An 18,256-nucleotide genomic window follows, 5' to 3' on the forward strand; every position below is an offset into this window, starting at 1 on the left:
TGAAATATTTAGAACTTAAACAACACATTTCTCCACAACTCCTGGGTCAAAAAAGTCACAAAAGAAATGATACTATACAACATTTCAAAATTGATAGGGTGTAGGTAAAGCAGTGTTTTGAGAGAAATTTGTATCAGTGAATACTTCTACAGTGGAAAAATGGAAGGTATAGAAGCTTCTAAGCTTTTGCTCTAACAACTAGAAAAAGAAGAGCAAATCAAACTAGAAAAAGAAGAGCTTAGTGTGTGGAAAAAGAAAGCAATAAAGAAAGTTAAATCTCTAAATGCTACAGATATGTGGTTAAAAAAAGGTAATAAAACCAATGCAACAGATAACAAACAATAGAGAAAATCAATGAAACCAAATGCTGGTACTTTGAAAACATTTTTAAAAATGTATAAACTCTAACTGCAAAGTTCAAGATTAAAAGAGAGAAGACACATATTGCCAGTTATCAAAAATGAAAAGTGAAGACACACTATAGATACTATAGACATTAAAATTATAATAAGATATCAGAATAATATCAATAAATCCCACAACTTATATGTAATAAACAATTTCCTTGAAAGACACAGTTTACCAAAATGGACAAAAGAAGAATTAGAAAATATCAGAAGCCCTATTAAAGGATTTGCATTCATGATTTAAATTTTTTTCACATCAAAAAACCAGTAGACCTAGGTTCTTTCAACTGATAAATTCCCTCTATTTAAGAAAGAAATGGTATTACTTTAAACAAACTTTCAAAATATACAAGAGAAGACTTCTTAGCATTTTTTAATGACAACATTAATCTGATACTAAAATTAAACAAAGACATTATAAGAAAAAAGTTTTAGTCAATATTTTTCATCTATGTTGCAACATAAATGAAATAATTTTTTAAATATAATAATGTAGCTAACATTGAATTGCAACATATAAAATTGACAATATATCATAACTAAGAGGGATTTATCTGAGGACTGCAAATTTAACTGAACATGCAAAAATAACCAATATAATTCATATTAACAGAATAAAATAGGAAATTTATATAATTTTTTCAAACATATTTATAAAAAGCATTTGACAAAATATAACATTCACTCAGGCTAAAATCTCTTAGCAAACTAAGATTAAAAGGTGTTTTCTCAATTTGATAAAGAGCATCTACTAAAAACCTAGAGCTAACATCATACTTCATGGTAGAAGAATGAATACTTTCCTCCCAAGATTAAGAACAAGACAAAGACATTTGCTTTCCTACTACTGAAGGTTCTAGTCAGTGCAACAGGCAAGAAAAAAAGATAAAAAGCATATGTTTTTGAAATAAAGATGTAAAACTCAATTCAAGAATGGCATGACCATATATGCAAAAATTCTAAAAAATTCCACAAAAAACTGCTAGAACCAGTAAATACGTTTAGCAAAGTCATGGATTAAAATTTAATACAAAAATATTAGCAACCAAATCATTAAAGATAGAAACCATAAAAACTATATTGTTTATAATAGATAAAAACATGAGATACTTAGGGATATCTTTAAAAAATGTGTACACTGAAACCATAAAGCATTGCTGAGGGAAATTAAAGAAGATCTAAATAAATAAAGAAATATACTATGTTCATGAATCAGGTGATTCAAATTTGTTAAAATGTCAGTTCTCTCACATTGATGTACAGATTCAACAAAAAAATCCCCTAAACTCAGCAACTTTTAAAAAAAATTGACAAACGGAGTCTAAAACATATATGAATGTAGACATGCAGATATATTTATATTACCTTTCTTTCAGACTTACTATAAAGTTAAAATAGCCAAGAGAGTATAGTATTAGCACTAAAATAAATATGCAGATTAACTGAACAGAAAAAAGGCCCTAGAAATAGATATACACATATAAAGTCAATAGATTTTTGACTGAAATTGTGAGATAATTCAATGGGAAAAGAAGTCTTTTCAACAGACTATGCTGGAACAACTGGCTATTCTGTTGGAGAAAATAAATCTTGACTTTTATTTCACAGTATATATAAAAATTAACTCAAATGAATCACAGGCTTAATATAAAACCTAAAATTAAAAAACATCTAGAATAAAACATAGACAAAAATCTTCATGACATTGAGATAGGCACAGATTTCTTATGCAGGACATAGAAAAACACTAATCATAAAAGAAAAAAATTGATTCAAATAAAAGTCTTTAACAAAATGAAAGTCTTCTGATTTTAAGTCACCATTAAGAAGAGTCAAGCTACAAACTAGGAGGACATATTTATAAAACTTACATTAAAAAAGGCTCATAATCAGAGTACAAAGAAATAAAAATAAAAAAGCAATCTTACAACTCAATAATAAAAAGACAACTCAATATAAAATAGGCAAAAGATTTGAAAATACACTTTGCCAGCAAAGATATGTGAATGACCAATGAAAGATATCGAACATAATTAGTCATTAGAAAAATGCAAATTTACACCACAATGAATATACACACCTACTAGAATGACTAAAATTTAAACGCTGGCCAGGTGTGGTAGCTCACGCCTGTAGTCCCACCAGTTTGGGAGGCTGAGGTGGGCAGATGGCTTGAGCTCAGGAGTTTGAGACCCGTCTAGTCAACATGGCAAAACCCCATGTCTACAAAAAAAAAAAAAAAAAAAAAGAAAAAAAATTAAAAAGCTGACAATACTTAACATTGGACTATACTTAACAATGGGATAAACGTAAAGCAACTAGAACTCTCTAATATTGCTGGTGAGTAATTTGTCCAATAAAATGTACAGAGAGACAAAGAGTTAAAAAAAGAAGGAAAAGAAAGAAGAAAGAGGAGGGATCTAGAGAGGGAAGAAGGAAAGAAATAAAAAAGGGGCATAGAGGGGAGAAAAATCTTCAATACATGTACAGTAGAAATCCTAGAAGAAGAGAATGGTAAACAGAAGAGCAAACAAAAGAGCAGTCTTTGAAGAGTAAACACATGCAGTTTTTCCCAAACTGAATAGGGATGTGAGTCATTAGATTAAAACTTCCCTCTGAATATCAAGAAATATAATGAATGTAATCTACACCTGGACAAATCATAGTAAAACTTTAGACTAACACAGATTAAAGAGAAATATCTTTAAAACAACAAAATAATATATTTAGAATGATGAAAGAAAATACAAATTATGATTTTATATTCAACTAAACAAAATTCAGGAATGAGAGAAAAATTAAAACATTTTCAGTCGTAGTTCAAGAGAACTTACGACCCGTGCATCCTTACTAAAAAATCTGGTAAAATATGTACCTCCATAAAAAGAAAAGTGAATTCAGAGAGAAAGCTTGAGATAAAAGGGAGAAGAATGAACATAGACACTGATGTAAATACATTTGGAAATTTAATAGCTTATAGCAAGTAAAAAGTGAAACAAAACAAAGCAAAACAACTCGAATGTGTAAAACTAAAACTAGAGAATAAAAAGTCAACGGGAGAGTGGTGTTTTATAATCAGCACACTAAATAACTCAGTGTTTGGGAAAAGTGAAAAGCATGTTTAATATATTTAGTAATTGTTATAAAATTTTATATTTAAATGTGGAAATAAAAAATTAAGAGTAAGCACTAAATCAATAGAAACTTAATGTTTAGCTTTAAAATTAGCAACAGAAAATAATGCATGACTTTCACAGAAAGTAGGAGTGGAGAAAAAAATGGAAGCAAAAGAACAGAATACTAAATAGAAAACACAAAATGAAATGGTAGAAATAAAGCCAACTATATCAGTAATCATAGTATATATTAATGAATTAAATATTAGGAGATAGAGAATATTAAAGTAGATTTAAATACATCCATCTACATGTTCCTTAAAGGATACGATTAAAACAAAGTCTCACAAACCTGTTAAAAGTTAAACAGTAGCCCTGTAGCTCATGCCTATAATCCCAGTACTTTGGAAGGCCAAGGTGGGAGGATCATTTCAGCCCAGGAGCTCAAGACCAGCCTGGGCAACATAGTAAGACCCTGTAACTACAAAAAATACAAAAAATTATCCAGGCTTGGTGGTATATGCCTGTAGTTCCAGTACTCAGGGGGCTGAGGTGGGAGGATTGCTTGAGCCTGGGAGGTTGAGGATGCAGTGACCCATGATCATGCCATTGCACTCTAATGGGGTGAGACCTTGTGTATATATATATATAGACCAGGTTTTAATTGAAAATCATTTGTTATAACAAGAAACTGCAGAGAACTCAAATTGAATGAAAAATATCAATGAACAGATGCCAATATTGAGATGACAAAGATGTTAGAATGATCTGAAAATAAATTTAAAGCAGCCATGAAAAATATCCTTCAGTGAGCAACTGCAAACACACTTGAAGCAAATGAAAATATAGAAAGCCTCAGAAAAGAAATAATTTCAGCAAAGACATAGAAGAATAAAGCGCCTAGGAGGTTTACTGCACTCCAGCCTGGGTGACAGAGTGAGACCTTGTCCAAAAGACAAACAAACAAACAACAACAACAACAGCAAAAAAGTTAAAATGTCATACAAAAAAACAACCAAAAGTAAGCTAGTGTAGTGACGTGAATATCAAAAGAAAAATAATTTAAGATAAAGGCATTCATCGAAATAATGATATCTAGAAATCCCCATTATCTCAGCAAAAAAGCTCCTTAAGCTCATAAGCAACTTCAGCAAAGTCTCAGGATACAAAACCCATGTGCAAAAATCACAAGCATTTCTATACACCAACAGAGAGAGCCAAATCATGAATGAACCCCCATTCACAATTGCTACAAGGAGAATAAAATACCTAGGAATACAGCTAACAGGGGAAGTGAAGGACCTCTTCAAAGAGAACTACAAACCACTGCTCAGGGAAATCAGAGAGGACACAGACAAATGGAAAAACATTCCATGCTCATGGATAGAAAGAATCAATATCATGAAAATGGCCATACTGCCTGAAGTAATTTATAGATTCAATGCTATTCCCATTAAACTACCATTGACATTCTTCACAGAATTAGAAAAAACTACTTTAAAATTCATACAGAACCAAAAAAGAGCCTGTATAGCCAAGACAATCCTAAGCAAAAAGAACAAAGCTGGAGGCATCATGCTACCCAACTTCAAACTATACTACAGGGCTACAGTAACCAAAACAGCACGGTACTGGTACAAAAACAGGCAGTAGACCAATGGAACAGAATAGAGGTCTCAGAATTAAGACCACGCATCTACAACCATCTGATCTTTGACAAACCTGACAAAAACAAGCAATAGGGAAAGGATTCCCTCTTTAATAAATTGTGTTGGGAAAACTCGCTAACCACAAACAGAAAATAGAAACTGGACCCTTTCCTTATACCTTATACAAAAATTAACTCAAGATGGATTAAAGACTTAAATGTGAAACCCAAAATTATAAAAACTCTAGAAGAAAATCTAGGCAATACCATTCAGGACATAGGCATGGTCAAAGATTACTTGATGAAATCACCAAAAGCAATTGCAACAAAAGCAAAAACTGACAAATGGGATCTAATTAACCTGAAGAGCTTCTGCACAGCAAAAGAAACTATCACAGAGTGAGCAGACAAACTAGAGAATGGCAGAAAATTTTTGCAATCTATCCATTTGACAAAGGTCTAATATCCAGAGTCTACAAGGAGCTTAAACAAATTTACAAGAAAGAAACAAACGACCCCATTAAAAAGTAGGCAAAGGACATGAACAGATTTCTCAAAAGAAGACATTTATGTGACCAACAAACATATGTTCAACATCACTGATTATTAGAGAAATGCAAATCAAAACCACAACAAGATACCATCTCACACTGATCATAATGAAAAGTCGAGAAACAACAGATGCTGGCCAGGCTGTGGAGAAACAGGAACTCTTTTACACTGTTGGTAGGAATGTAAATTAGTTCAACCATTGTGGAGGATGTTGTGGCTATTCCTCAAAGACCTAGAACCAGAAATATCATTTGCCCCAGCAATCCCATTACTGGGTATATACCCAAAGGAATACAAATCATTCTATTTTAAAGATACATGCATGCGTATGTTAATTGCAGCACTATTCACAATAGCAAAGACATGGAATCAACCCAAATGCCCATCAATGATAGACTGAATAAAGAAACTGTGGTACATATACACCATGGAATACTATGCAGCCATAAAAAGGAATGAGATCATGTCCTTTGCAGGCACATGGATGGAGCTGGAATCCGTTATCCCCAGCAAACTAACACAGGAACAGAAAACCAAACATAGCATGCTCTTTCTTATAAGTGGAAACTAAACAATGAGAGCACATGGAGACCGTGAGGGGAACATCACACACTGGGGCCTGTGAGGGGGTTTGGGGGAGGGAGAGCATAATGATAAAGAGCTAATGTGTGCAGGGCTTAATACCTAGGAGATGGATTGATAGATGCAGCAAACCACCATGGCACATGTTTACCTATGTAACAAACCTGCACATCCTGCACATGTATCCTGGAACCTAAAATAAAATAAAATTAATTTTTTAAAAAAGAAATAAGGAGAGGCATGGCAAACAATAAATGGAGCAATCTAGGAAGAGAAATATTTTAGCCACGAACTGGTATGTACTAAATTAAAACGGAAATTTCATTTAGAGTGAAGATTACCACATCCTTGTCAAAAACTGATGAATCAAGTGGGCCAAAAAGTGTTTTTGAGCAATAAAATTAACACTTTATCTAATATATAGAAATAGGCTTCTGCACCTCACAAAGAAATTATTTTCCAAGTACTCCGTATATGAGATCTATTTCTTCTACTTTCATTGTATCCTATGTAACCTACTAGATGGGAACTTTTATATGCTTTATAAATACACACTTTAAAAATAGACTGATCTAGAAAAATGAATCAAGAAAATGAAAAGATAAAGGTACAAAGTAAAACAATACTAAGGATAAAAGTGGAGATATTAATTACAGAGATTAAAAACATGACGACTATGAACTTTAAATCAATAACTTTGAAATCTTAAAGTGAACAGTTGTTTTGGAAAATTTAAATTATCAGAATTGACTGAAGAATAGATGGAAAATTAAATAACTCTTGATAATAAATAATCTTCATTCCTTAATCTTGTCACATGGTGAATTTGCTTAATCTCAAATTCACCAGGTCTTGGTAATTTTCCTAAGTGCAAACTCTATTAAACATTCAAATAGAATATTGGATTAGTTATTCATTATGTTATAGAGAATCCTGTGTCATGATTGGTAGGTCATGCACACACACACATCATCCATTGGTGGTGAAAAAGGAGCTCCTACATGAGCAACACCAATTTCCCAGATCTCCTGGATTTCTTAGTACATTCATGTTTTATTTCCCATTTCTTTGCCAAAATATTCTCTAAAATCCTCTAAAGCACGCTCAGTCTTAAATGACTATTAGTAGTATCAACTGTTACCACTGAACAGCTAGGAAAACGATCTTTTACCAAATAAATGTTAAAGCTCAATTTGGAGGGGAATATTTTTGACTAGGACCTCCTAGTGATCCCAGTAGTCAGTGTCATTTTCTTCAATGTGAGAATAAGCTGGCTAACCAAAAATCAATAAAATGAAATAAAATAAATCAGAGATAAAAAATGAACCATGCATTCATTTATTATGTATTTTTTCTAATTATTAATAAAAAATGATTTGTTGGCTAATTTCCAGAACTAAGTCTTAGATTTTGAAGAACTTGGAAATATGCAGTAAAATGCATTTTAGAATCAACATGCCATCTTTACTTTCCCTGGTTCCAAGTATCTTTTGAATGGTAAAAGTTACTCTGGTAACATAGAAGAAGTACGTGTGTCCTAGTTGCTTCACCCAGTAATGTGGATACTTTATTACAGTGAAGTAGGATCATGGTGGTTTGGAATCCTAGTAAAATACCATAAAGAAAAATCACCATGAATATAGTAGAGTTCTTAGTTGTTATTTAAAAGAAAGGATATCCCTTCTTTCCCACATTTTCCTTGGTGTAATATTGATAACCTCCTGATTTCTAGTTCAACATAAATGGGAAATGTGGAGTTGGAAAGCATAAAATCTACAATTTCTGAAGGGACATTTTTGATTGTGTTTAGTCTGAATAAAAAGCAAAGGGTGTGTATTGAACCATTCAAAAGGAACTGGAAATTGCATACTTCAAGCACACCTTTGAATGGTCTACTTCTGTCATTACTGTATTAACAAAAGGCTGTAGGGATGCCGGCAGTCGTATCTACCTACTTTCTGGGGAAGAAAATCTAAAATGAAAAGACCCAACAAAAGACAAGAAGATGGAAAGAGATTGTTGTGAAGGAAACGTCCTGAATTTCTTTTTTTTTTTTTTTTTTTTATCTGTTACCCAGGAGCCCCGAACCTATTTTACACAGAATGTTTCTTGGATATAACGCTGCTAATAACCCTAATTGCAAGTCAGGTAAGACATGCAAATATTAATACATCTTTTTTTATATCATGTACAATCAGGCAATTGAAAATAAAATGCTGTGACTTGATAAAACAAATAAAGCATATACTTTTGGTGATGGATATGCATGATGAAGGTAGAAATAAAATGAACAGGTCACCTAAAGTAGAATAGATGAAAGAACACTTTAGAGTTCATAAGAAGTTTTCCTTGCAAAAAGATCAAAGAATAGTTGAAAGTATATTTAAAAGCTGCATTGTGGTAGAGCTTCTATTCTGAAATTCTTTAGCTATTCCATTTGAAAACACACACTAGCTGTTAGGTTAGCACCAAATACGGAAATGTCACAATGACCATGGTCTCAGTAGGGTTAAAAGGAAAAATGAGAATTTGTTGTAAAAACACATCATTAACTATATTTGCACCTCTGGTTCATTGGCCTTGATAATACAGGTTGTTTTTCTTTACCATCACAGTCAGTTCCACCCTCCGGAACAATGAACCCCTAAGGTTTGGCTAGGTGTGCCTGGCAGTTTTCTTTGAAGATATTATGTTGCATTGTAATGAGGTCTTAACTGTATTGATCTAAATCACTCTCAGATCATCCTGGACATCTTTTAAAAAATAGATTTCCTTTTTTAACAACAGGAGCATAAAGCAACCACCACCCTAACAAACATATTAAGTAGGTCTCATTTTGAAGATTTTAGTGACTAGTTTAATTTTTCCAAAATTATCTACTTATCTTCTTTTTACTTCAAAGCAACAAGGTAGGACAATCAACCAACTTAGACTTATTTGAATTAAACCAAAAGCTTGTTTATCTCAACAGCTTAGTATAGATTTAAAATGACATGAAGTGAACATACATGTTGGAGAAATTACATTTGAGTATGTGATGATACGTTCAAGAAACTTCGAGGTTTGTAACTGACAGCATAGCCAGGCTTGAAATAGTCTGTGTTCCGCTCTCCACTCTCTGATCATGTGGGCGGCATCTGGGGTGAGAAATTAACCTAGGCTTCTCCACTGAACACATCTTCATATCTGAATTAATTAAAAATATTAATTCATTCCTCATAAGCTCCTTGATAATAAGGATTATATTTATCTTCTAATGATGTGTATTTTTAGTGAGTTTTGAAAAAAATAAGCTAGATACTGATATCTTGATATACCATACTGTCAAACACACCTCTTGTTCTTTTCCATCTTGCACTTCCTTTCCCGTTCTCTGTTGAATTTGCTCTTTAGCAACAGATGAAACAGGGCCATAACTTACTGCCATTAATTCAGTTTCTTCCCTGTCACCTCTCCACTTGTATAGCATTTTTACTTGTGGGAAATGATAAGAAACCCAAGACTTCAAAAAAGATTTAAGTAGCAGTAATGTATTCATAATATAGATTCTGGGTTCTTTTAAGATGTAAAACTCACCTGAAACACATACTTTGCGGTAGACATGTCACCTTACTAAGTTGTATTCTAAGAAAGCCTACACCTGTTTGAATTGGCTCTCCCTTCTCCGTTCTCCGACTGATTCGAGGGTTGCTACACTACCAATGGTGAAGTGACATGACAAGAGTTTTCCAGGAATGCCGTCGCTGCAGGTGTGTGTAACAAACTATTCTAGGGCAATTTTAAAGGAATCGAGGGAGAATAAGGACAGGAAATAACGTAACTTAAAAACGAAAACAACCGTTTATTGAGTACATGCTCTGTGCCCGACACTTCAGAAGACATTTTTTTTTTCATTTAACCCTAACAATAACCTTATCAAGTATGTATTACTACCTTATCTCATACCTTCGAGAACCAGAGTTGCAGAGAGGTTGAGTAAGATACTAAACAGAAGAGCTGGGATTCAAACTGGGTATACTTGGCTCTAGAGCCCATGCTTGTTCTGTGCCCACAGCCCTTATTACCAGGGAAGCAGTGACACGTTTTATTTTTATTGGTGGGAGTCATGCAAGCCAGCCCATTCTCTGCCATTGAACCCTGCTTTTACCAAACAAGTGAGTGAAGGTAAGAATGATACTTTGGGTGGGTCAGTAGAATTATGGAAAAGTGATGACTGTATCAGCATCCCCAAAATAATCACATTATCTCTAGAGCATAAAAATACAAAGTTTACTGTTCATAGACTTTTATCTAATTTAACTTATACTTGTAAGAAAAGAGCACCTATCATCTTAGGAACTTTTCCTATCATGCGGTGATTACCTCTGGCCTATAATGAATAAAAGCATTTCTATTACATTTTTGTGTTTGGTAGGAAGAATAGGATCTGTGGACTCACCCATTCATGTTTTCGAGATATTTTTCTTTTATTTATTTATTTATTTATTTATTTATTTATTTATTATTATACTTTAAGTTCTAGGGTACATGTGCACAACGTGCAGGTTTGTTACATGTGTATACATGTGCCATGTTGATGTGCTGCACTCATTAACTCGTCATTTACATTAGGTATATCTCTTAATGCTATCCCTCCCCCCTTCCCCCTCCCCACAATAGGCCTCAGTGTGTGATGTTCCCCTTCCTGTGACCAAGTGATCTCATTGTTCGATTCCCACCTATGAGTGAGAACATGCGGTGTTTGGTTTTCTGTTCTTGCGATAGTTTGCTGAGAAAGAAATTGGAGGAAAGCAAGGAAGGAAGAGAGAAGCCTCACAGAAGTATTCTTGAGTGCTCACTCATTTTTCTCAATATTCAGATGGCAGATGTTCAGCAAGAGTTAGTGCATCAAAGATTTAGGTTTAGAAAAAAGTAGAGAAAGGATTAAAGGAAGTCGATGGGAGAGGCAAGGATATGTGGTGAGATAATGATGAGGAATGTGTTGTTGCTCTGTAATTATCTTCTTGATTTGTGTCTCTGCCACTACTGTGATGTACTGAGAATACAACATAAGATCTGATGTGATGCAGGGGATGTTTAGAAAGTAACTCTTAATATATTGCATTTTATTTTTTTCATTAAACCTTAATTATCTACAATGTGTGAGACACTGTGCTAGGCACTTAAAATAAAGCATCCTTCACTTATTGGATGTGAGCTAAAGGAGGGTACATATTCTCGTCCCATTTGTCAGAAACAGCTCCATGGCAGGGGTGCAGGCGGAGAGAGGGTGTAAAAAACCAACTAGGTAGTTAGCATTTATATTATTGGTGGTCCTGAGGGCATAAATATTACATAATAGGATGTAAGTATAGTTTATTTTAAAATGTAGGAAACAAACTATCCTTTTTTTTTTTTCCTTTCATGGACTTAAAACAGTTAAACAACTGTCGAGAATATTAACAGGACCCGTAACTCAAGCACTACTTTTAATAGATATGTAAGTTAGCTCTTCACATGCAAGTCAGATGAAAAAGTTTATAGAAAGAGGGCAATAAACTTAATTAGGTGTTAAATAATATGCAGAATAAATATTAGCACAGTACATGAACCTCAATGACAGCAACAAATTATAAAGCTTAGCGTGCAATTAAAATCACTAATGGAACACTGTGCAGAGAGAATGTGTTCATTCTCAGATGCGTCAAAGAGGAGCTATTTGGTGTCAGAGCCACCACTTGAACTTAATGACACCTCTTAAACTTATTTTTAAACACTCTGTCTGTCATGCAATCGCTATACTTTATGGGTGTCTTCAGTTCTGTTTTAACTTATGTCATACCTGCTAACAAAATATATCCTCAAGACAGAATGGCTCTTGTGGCCAAGAGACAATCTTCTATGCTCAAGTGAATTTTTCTGATGTCAAACTTATGAACAGATAACAATAATGGTGTATATATCAGTGACTGGCATCAGTGTCTTACGATTTAAAATTTAGGAACCAGAGAGCTGCCTGAAATTTATTAGGTCATCGATCCTGCTGCCATGAAAACTATTTTGCCCTGATTTTAAAAATAAAATTGTGCTTTTCTGGGTCCATGCTTTTTTGTCTGTGATTCTGTCTGTCAGTATCATTTACCTCATCTCCATGTATACAAATCTTACTCATCTCTCAAGGCCCAGATTAAATGCCATGTTCTCCATGAAACTCTCCCCTAGTTTTCACAGTTGGAAATAATATTTTTTTGAACATCCATAGAACTTATTTGCAATTTCATTAGTGCTTTTTACTATCTAACTAATAGTAGTATATGATTGTTATACATTTTGCATAATTTTATAGCTATATTTCTATACTATATATAGTTACTTTGTCTATACATTGTCACTTTATTTGGACTAATGGAGGAAGTGTCTCAGAATTAGGTATAGAAGCAAAGGGTTGCCATCTTTGGTTTGCAAATTAGATGTGGTTATTTACTGGAAACTTAGCACTTAGGTGGGGGATATCTGTCAGATGAGGGAATGGCTTTGTAGCCTTTAATGGCGCTGGCACATAGAGATGCCGTTTCTATGTGTAAATTTAAAAGTCGACATCTGTCAACTTTCTTGATGAAAGAAACATTTCTATAAGTGAAAGGCTTCAAATCCATGCGCACATTTGAATGAGAAGAGAGACATGTATTAGACATGTCGTCTTCCTAAGTTGGGTTCCAAGAAAACCTCCACCTGTTTTAATTGGCTCTCCCTTCTCCAACTGATTTGAGCGTTGCCTCACTACCAATGGTGAAGCGACATGACAAGAACCGCCCTCCTATATTCAAGAAGAAAAAGCTCACAGAGCTCATGGTAACAAATGGGAGAGAAAATTGAGTGTTGGAATTGAATCTGATCTGCTCACCCTTAGAAACCGGGAACCTTTTTGTTTCTGTGGTCATGGAGGTGGGTCACTCAGACCTTCCCTCAAGGCAGAGCCTGCTCAAGAGTGCAATCAGCAGACAGCTTCCAGATGCTGCACCTTTGGAATCCACCACAGCTTTCAACTTCAAGTCTGTGCTCTTTTAGAACTGCTCCCAGTGAGTAACTGGGCAGAGGAGGGGTTCTGTGAGCCAGGCCACTTCTGCCCAATGAGCGAATCCTCTAAAAAACAGTCTGTTCTGTGGCTTTCTTTGGCCTGGCTGGGACTTTCTGGAGCTACAGTGCTGTTTGAAGCACTTCTTTCTCAAACCTCCTTCCTTCCTGCACTCTTTTCATAGATGTTAGATCGGCATTTTGATACAAAGTCTTTCCCTTCCTACAATTGCTTTATTTATCCTCCACAGAGAAGTACACCTTTGCACTTCTAATTCCATCTTTGTGTCTGCTTCCAGAAGTGCTGGCACTGACAGAGCTGCAGACTAGCTATCATATGGACCAACCGTTATGGCAAATTTGGACCCAAGTAGCCACACTCATGAATTAATTCACTTATATGACTTATTTTAAAATATTTTTGAGTGCTTTCTATGTTCAAAGCACTTCTGTTTTAGATATTAGTGATATGGGAATAAACAAAGCAGAGAAGATTGATATTTTGAATAGAACTTACATTATAACAGCACTAAGTTATTCTTTTACATTTATCCAGTATTCCATAAGGTTGTGTAGTTCATGACTATTTTCCAATTCTTAGCAAACTGATGTCTCAAAAAGTCTCTTCATGACCTTGTCCTTGTCTTTCCATCCATCTTTCATTGGTCAGAATAATTTATAATATATGTGTATAATGAAAGAAAATGTAGATTATGAGACTGTGACTTATGAAGTAGCATATCACAGGCAAAGTATATCTCATAACTTGGGCAGAATGAGGGATTGCTAATACATTATCAACATAGGATAGTGGAAAAGAAGGGGGAGTTGGGCCTCTAAAAATATACGGTTGGCTCTGGATTGGACTTGGGGTTAGACGGATTGATTTCTTTCAAATCTCAGGGAATTTCATATGTGGAAAAAATACTCAGTACCATTTGTATCTTGTTTAATGCCTATTTTTTGAATTTATTTTTAAAATCTTTAAAATATAAAACCATTACTATTCCTCCAAATTAGAACTTGAAAAAAATATAGCCCAAGGACTAAATCTAGCCTGCTGCCTATTTTTGTAAATAAAGTTTAATGAGAACACACCATGCCCATTCATTTAGGTATTATCTATGGTTTCCTTCATGCTACAACAGTAAAGCTGAGTAATTGTGACAGAGACAGTCTGGCTTGCAAGTCTAAAATATTTACTATTTGACCCTTTTTAGACTAAGTTTGCTAACTTCTGGTCTAAATATTTTCGCACTGCTGACCCACCTACTATGACTTATGGCTTTGTCAAAATAAGTATCCCAACCAATAAAAATTAATTACATATTTAATACCTTTGTTTGATTTTAATTGAATCTACAAAGCTTAATATATATTACTCTCTTAAATATTTTAAACATGCCTCCAAACAAACCAAACATGAAAAATATCACAATGATTACAAAATATCAGTGATTACAAAACATGTAAAAACTTACACTAAAAGTGTTTATGAAAGTTCTAATACCATGGAATGGATTTGCATTTGTTTCTTAATTATCTCTCTCTCTTTATTCATTTTTAAAACTTTAATTTTATACCTTTCCCAACACTGCCTTCCTGGGTGCTATAACTAAGAAGATACTATTTCTAGGGTTGCAGTAATCATCCTAGTTGTAGTAATATTACCAGACATAAAGAAAAAAAAAATTGAGACCAGTTTAGGCTGCAGGATTCAAATTGATTCTTGTAGAGACAATAATTGATTGCATGGCCCAATTTAAATGAAACTCAAGTCTATGGTCATTAGGATGAAACCTTTTTTCAATAGTTGTTTCATACTTGGTGGTTAATAATGGGAATTCTAAAATCCTTTACTTTTTACTGTTTTTGGAATTTGGAGTCTTCCCTGCCTATAACTGGGTATTGTGCTGCCATTGTGATATGTTTATCTAGGTTTAGCACTACTGGAATCAAATTATATATCAAGTAAGTATTTGATTTTAATAAGTAGTCACCCAGAGGTTTTCTCCACAGACAACGAGGGATCAAGTTTGCTCAGTTAATTCTCTTCTTTGGGATTTTGTTTTAATTATTCATTGTGTAACACACTGTGAGCTCCTTTTTTCAATTTCTGTTGTGTATGATCTCTGGGACTGACCAACGGATGGTTTTTTTCTCACTTGGTTATTATCTGTGACCACTGGTGTTAAGCAGTCCTGTCCTGTTGTCAGTACTGTGAGCTTTTCTGGATCTGTTTGACTTATTCATGGCTTTCTGTGTTCACTCTTTCTGGTACATACAGATAAAAACAAGTATATTGCTATGATTTAAAAACACATATATATGTATGGAAATAATTAAAAGCTCACATACATCAACATTTCACTATCTGTTAAAATAAAATACTATCTTTATATTACAATTACTTTTATACACCTTTGAAATAAACTTTTCTCTTTTCAGGGCCATAATGAATTCTACCTTTCACAGATTCAATTATTCTAATTAACCATAATCATTATCATATTTTTGTTTGCTTTGGATGTTTGAATTATCACACCTTGTGAGTAGTAGCTCTTCAGCTGGATTTGTTGTCTTTCTGGCACATCCCCTGTCATCCTAGAAAAAATGCTGACATACCCTTGCCATCCTAACTTTTCCTACCCTAAAACATGAAGTCAGGTGCTTTTTACGAAGTCCTGGTTCCTATGAGTGCGATTTGAAAACATAATTCGTGCTTTATGAGTGCTCCTGATGGCGCATTGTGCATGCAAGTACTGCTGTTGCTGCAGGTGGAATGATTTTAGTGGCAGGGCTGGGAAAAACTTTAAGAGTCTGAGCCTATATCACATTTTTTCTCAATTAAAAATTTTAATTATATGTTTTCATGCTGCATTCACTTTAAAAATAAAACTGCACAAATAGGTTTTGTAAACCATGGATTGTTTCTGTCCAGTACCAGTATTTTCTGAGATTAGCTGTGATTGAATCTGTAATATTGGTCTGCCCAGCAGCCCTTTCTCCTTTCTTTGTTAATAGTACTTCAATTTTTCATTCTGGGACTTCTCTTCCCTCCTTCCTTGCTTTTCTGATGAGGTGGTCATGTAGACTATCCTCAGCCTCCTCAGACACATGTCTGAGGTGAGACTATCCTACCTTCTCAGAATTTCAAATATTCACCGATTGGACATTGACACAAAGCACTGACATGAGTCTTTCCAATGGCTGTCCCCTAAAGACTGAAAGAGATAGTCTTTTAATACCTATTTCCTAATTTCCTGGAGCATCTCTGATCCTATTCTTCCCAAAGCCTGAATGTTCACTTTTTCTTTAGATTTCATAATTTTTTTTTTTTTTTTTCTTTTTGAGACGGAGTCTTGCTCTGTCCTCCAGGCTAGAGTGCAGTGGCGTGATCTCGGCTCACTGCAAGCTCCGCCTCCCGGGTTCACACCATTCTCCTGCCTCAGCCTCCTGAGTAGCTGGGACTACAGGTGCCCGCCACCGCGCCCAGCTAATTTTTTGTATTTTTAGTAGAGACGGGATTTCACCATGGTCTCGATCTCCTGACCTTGTGATCCTCCCGCCTTGGCCTCCCAAAGTACTGGGATTACAGGCGTGAGCCACCGCGCCCAGCTAGATTTCATAATTTTTTTATTGTTAATGATTATTATGATCATTATTACTTTGCTTAAGTTAACTGGGGTCCATTTCCGTCACCTCCCACCAAAGAATCCTAACTGAGACACTCATTTTAGTGGTGGGTATGTGGGTGTCCATAGCTTATACTGTAACCATGGCAAGTGATTTTGAAAATCATTTGCATGATGCCATCATCAGTTCATTGAAAGAAGATTTCAGTCAACGACAAGGTGTGTGGGAAAAATGTGAGTTACTTTTATTCACAAAACATGTTGTCTTTTTTTTTTTGGAAGCTTACTTTGCTTTTCTATGTGTTTTATGTACTTTTCTATGTGTTTTCTTGGAATTATTTATTTTTATATGAAAATGATAGATTGCTCATATTTTGTCATTTTCACAAAGAGAAAGCGTAAAGCCATCTTTGAGGGAAAGGCCTGTGTAACTTCACCACCCTGGCCCTAAGGTTATCTGAGGTTGCGTATCCTGTATATATAACATAATTACTCAGCCTCTGTTTTCATGCCGGGGGAAAAGGCCAGAGGTACTTTTGGGTTGTTTTCTTTGATGTCTTGGGATGGTTATTGACAATGGCTTTAGACCATCAAGTGTTTGAACTTCTTTGAGTTGAACATATGACTCCTACCAGCAAGGGTGCTGTGTTTTTCCCGTTTGTGAAGTGCTATTTTTATTTCCTGTGTTCTGTAGACAATAATAACTGACCTTGAATTTTGCTGGGCTAAAGTGCTAGGTAAACAATAAATAATTGTAGTGACTCCATGAGATCACTGTCTAGGTTGGGTAACTTTTGCATTCTTCAACACTCCATTGTTGGTTCAGGATTTTTTTTTGTTTTTTACAGAGTCTCACTATGTTGCCCAGGCTGGACTGCAGTGGTGTGATCTTGGCTCACTGCAACCTCTACCTCCTGGGTTCAAGCTATTCTCGTGCCTCAGTTTCTTGAGTAGCTCGGATTACAGGTGTGTGCCACCACATCCTGCTAATTTTTGTAGTTTTAGTAGAGATGGGGTTTTACCATGTTGGCCAGGCTGGTCTCGGACTCCTGACCTCAATGATCTGCCTGCCTCGGCCTCCCAAAGAGCTTAGATTACAGGCATGAGCCACTGCACCTGGCTAGTTTTTGGTTTTTAAATTGCCTGACTTAATCTTCAGATTATAGTAAGTGATTCCAAAACATAGCTACAAAAGTAGCTACCATTTATTGAGTATGGTGCCAGACACTGTAGTAGGTGCTTTGTAAAAAGTGTGTTTTATGT

The sequence above is a fragment of the Papio anubis genome, chromosome 2 (assembly GCF_008728515.1).
Source record: "Papio anubis isolate 15944 chromosome 2, Panubis1.0, whole genome shotgun sequence".
Classification (NCBI taxonomy): domain Eukaryota; kingdom Metazoa; phylum Chordata; class Mammalia; order Primates; family Cercopithecidae; genus Papio; species Papio anubis.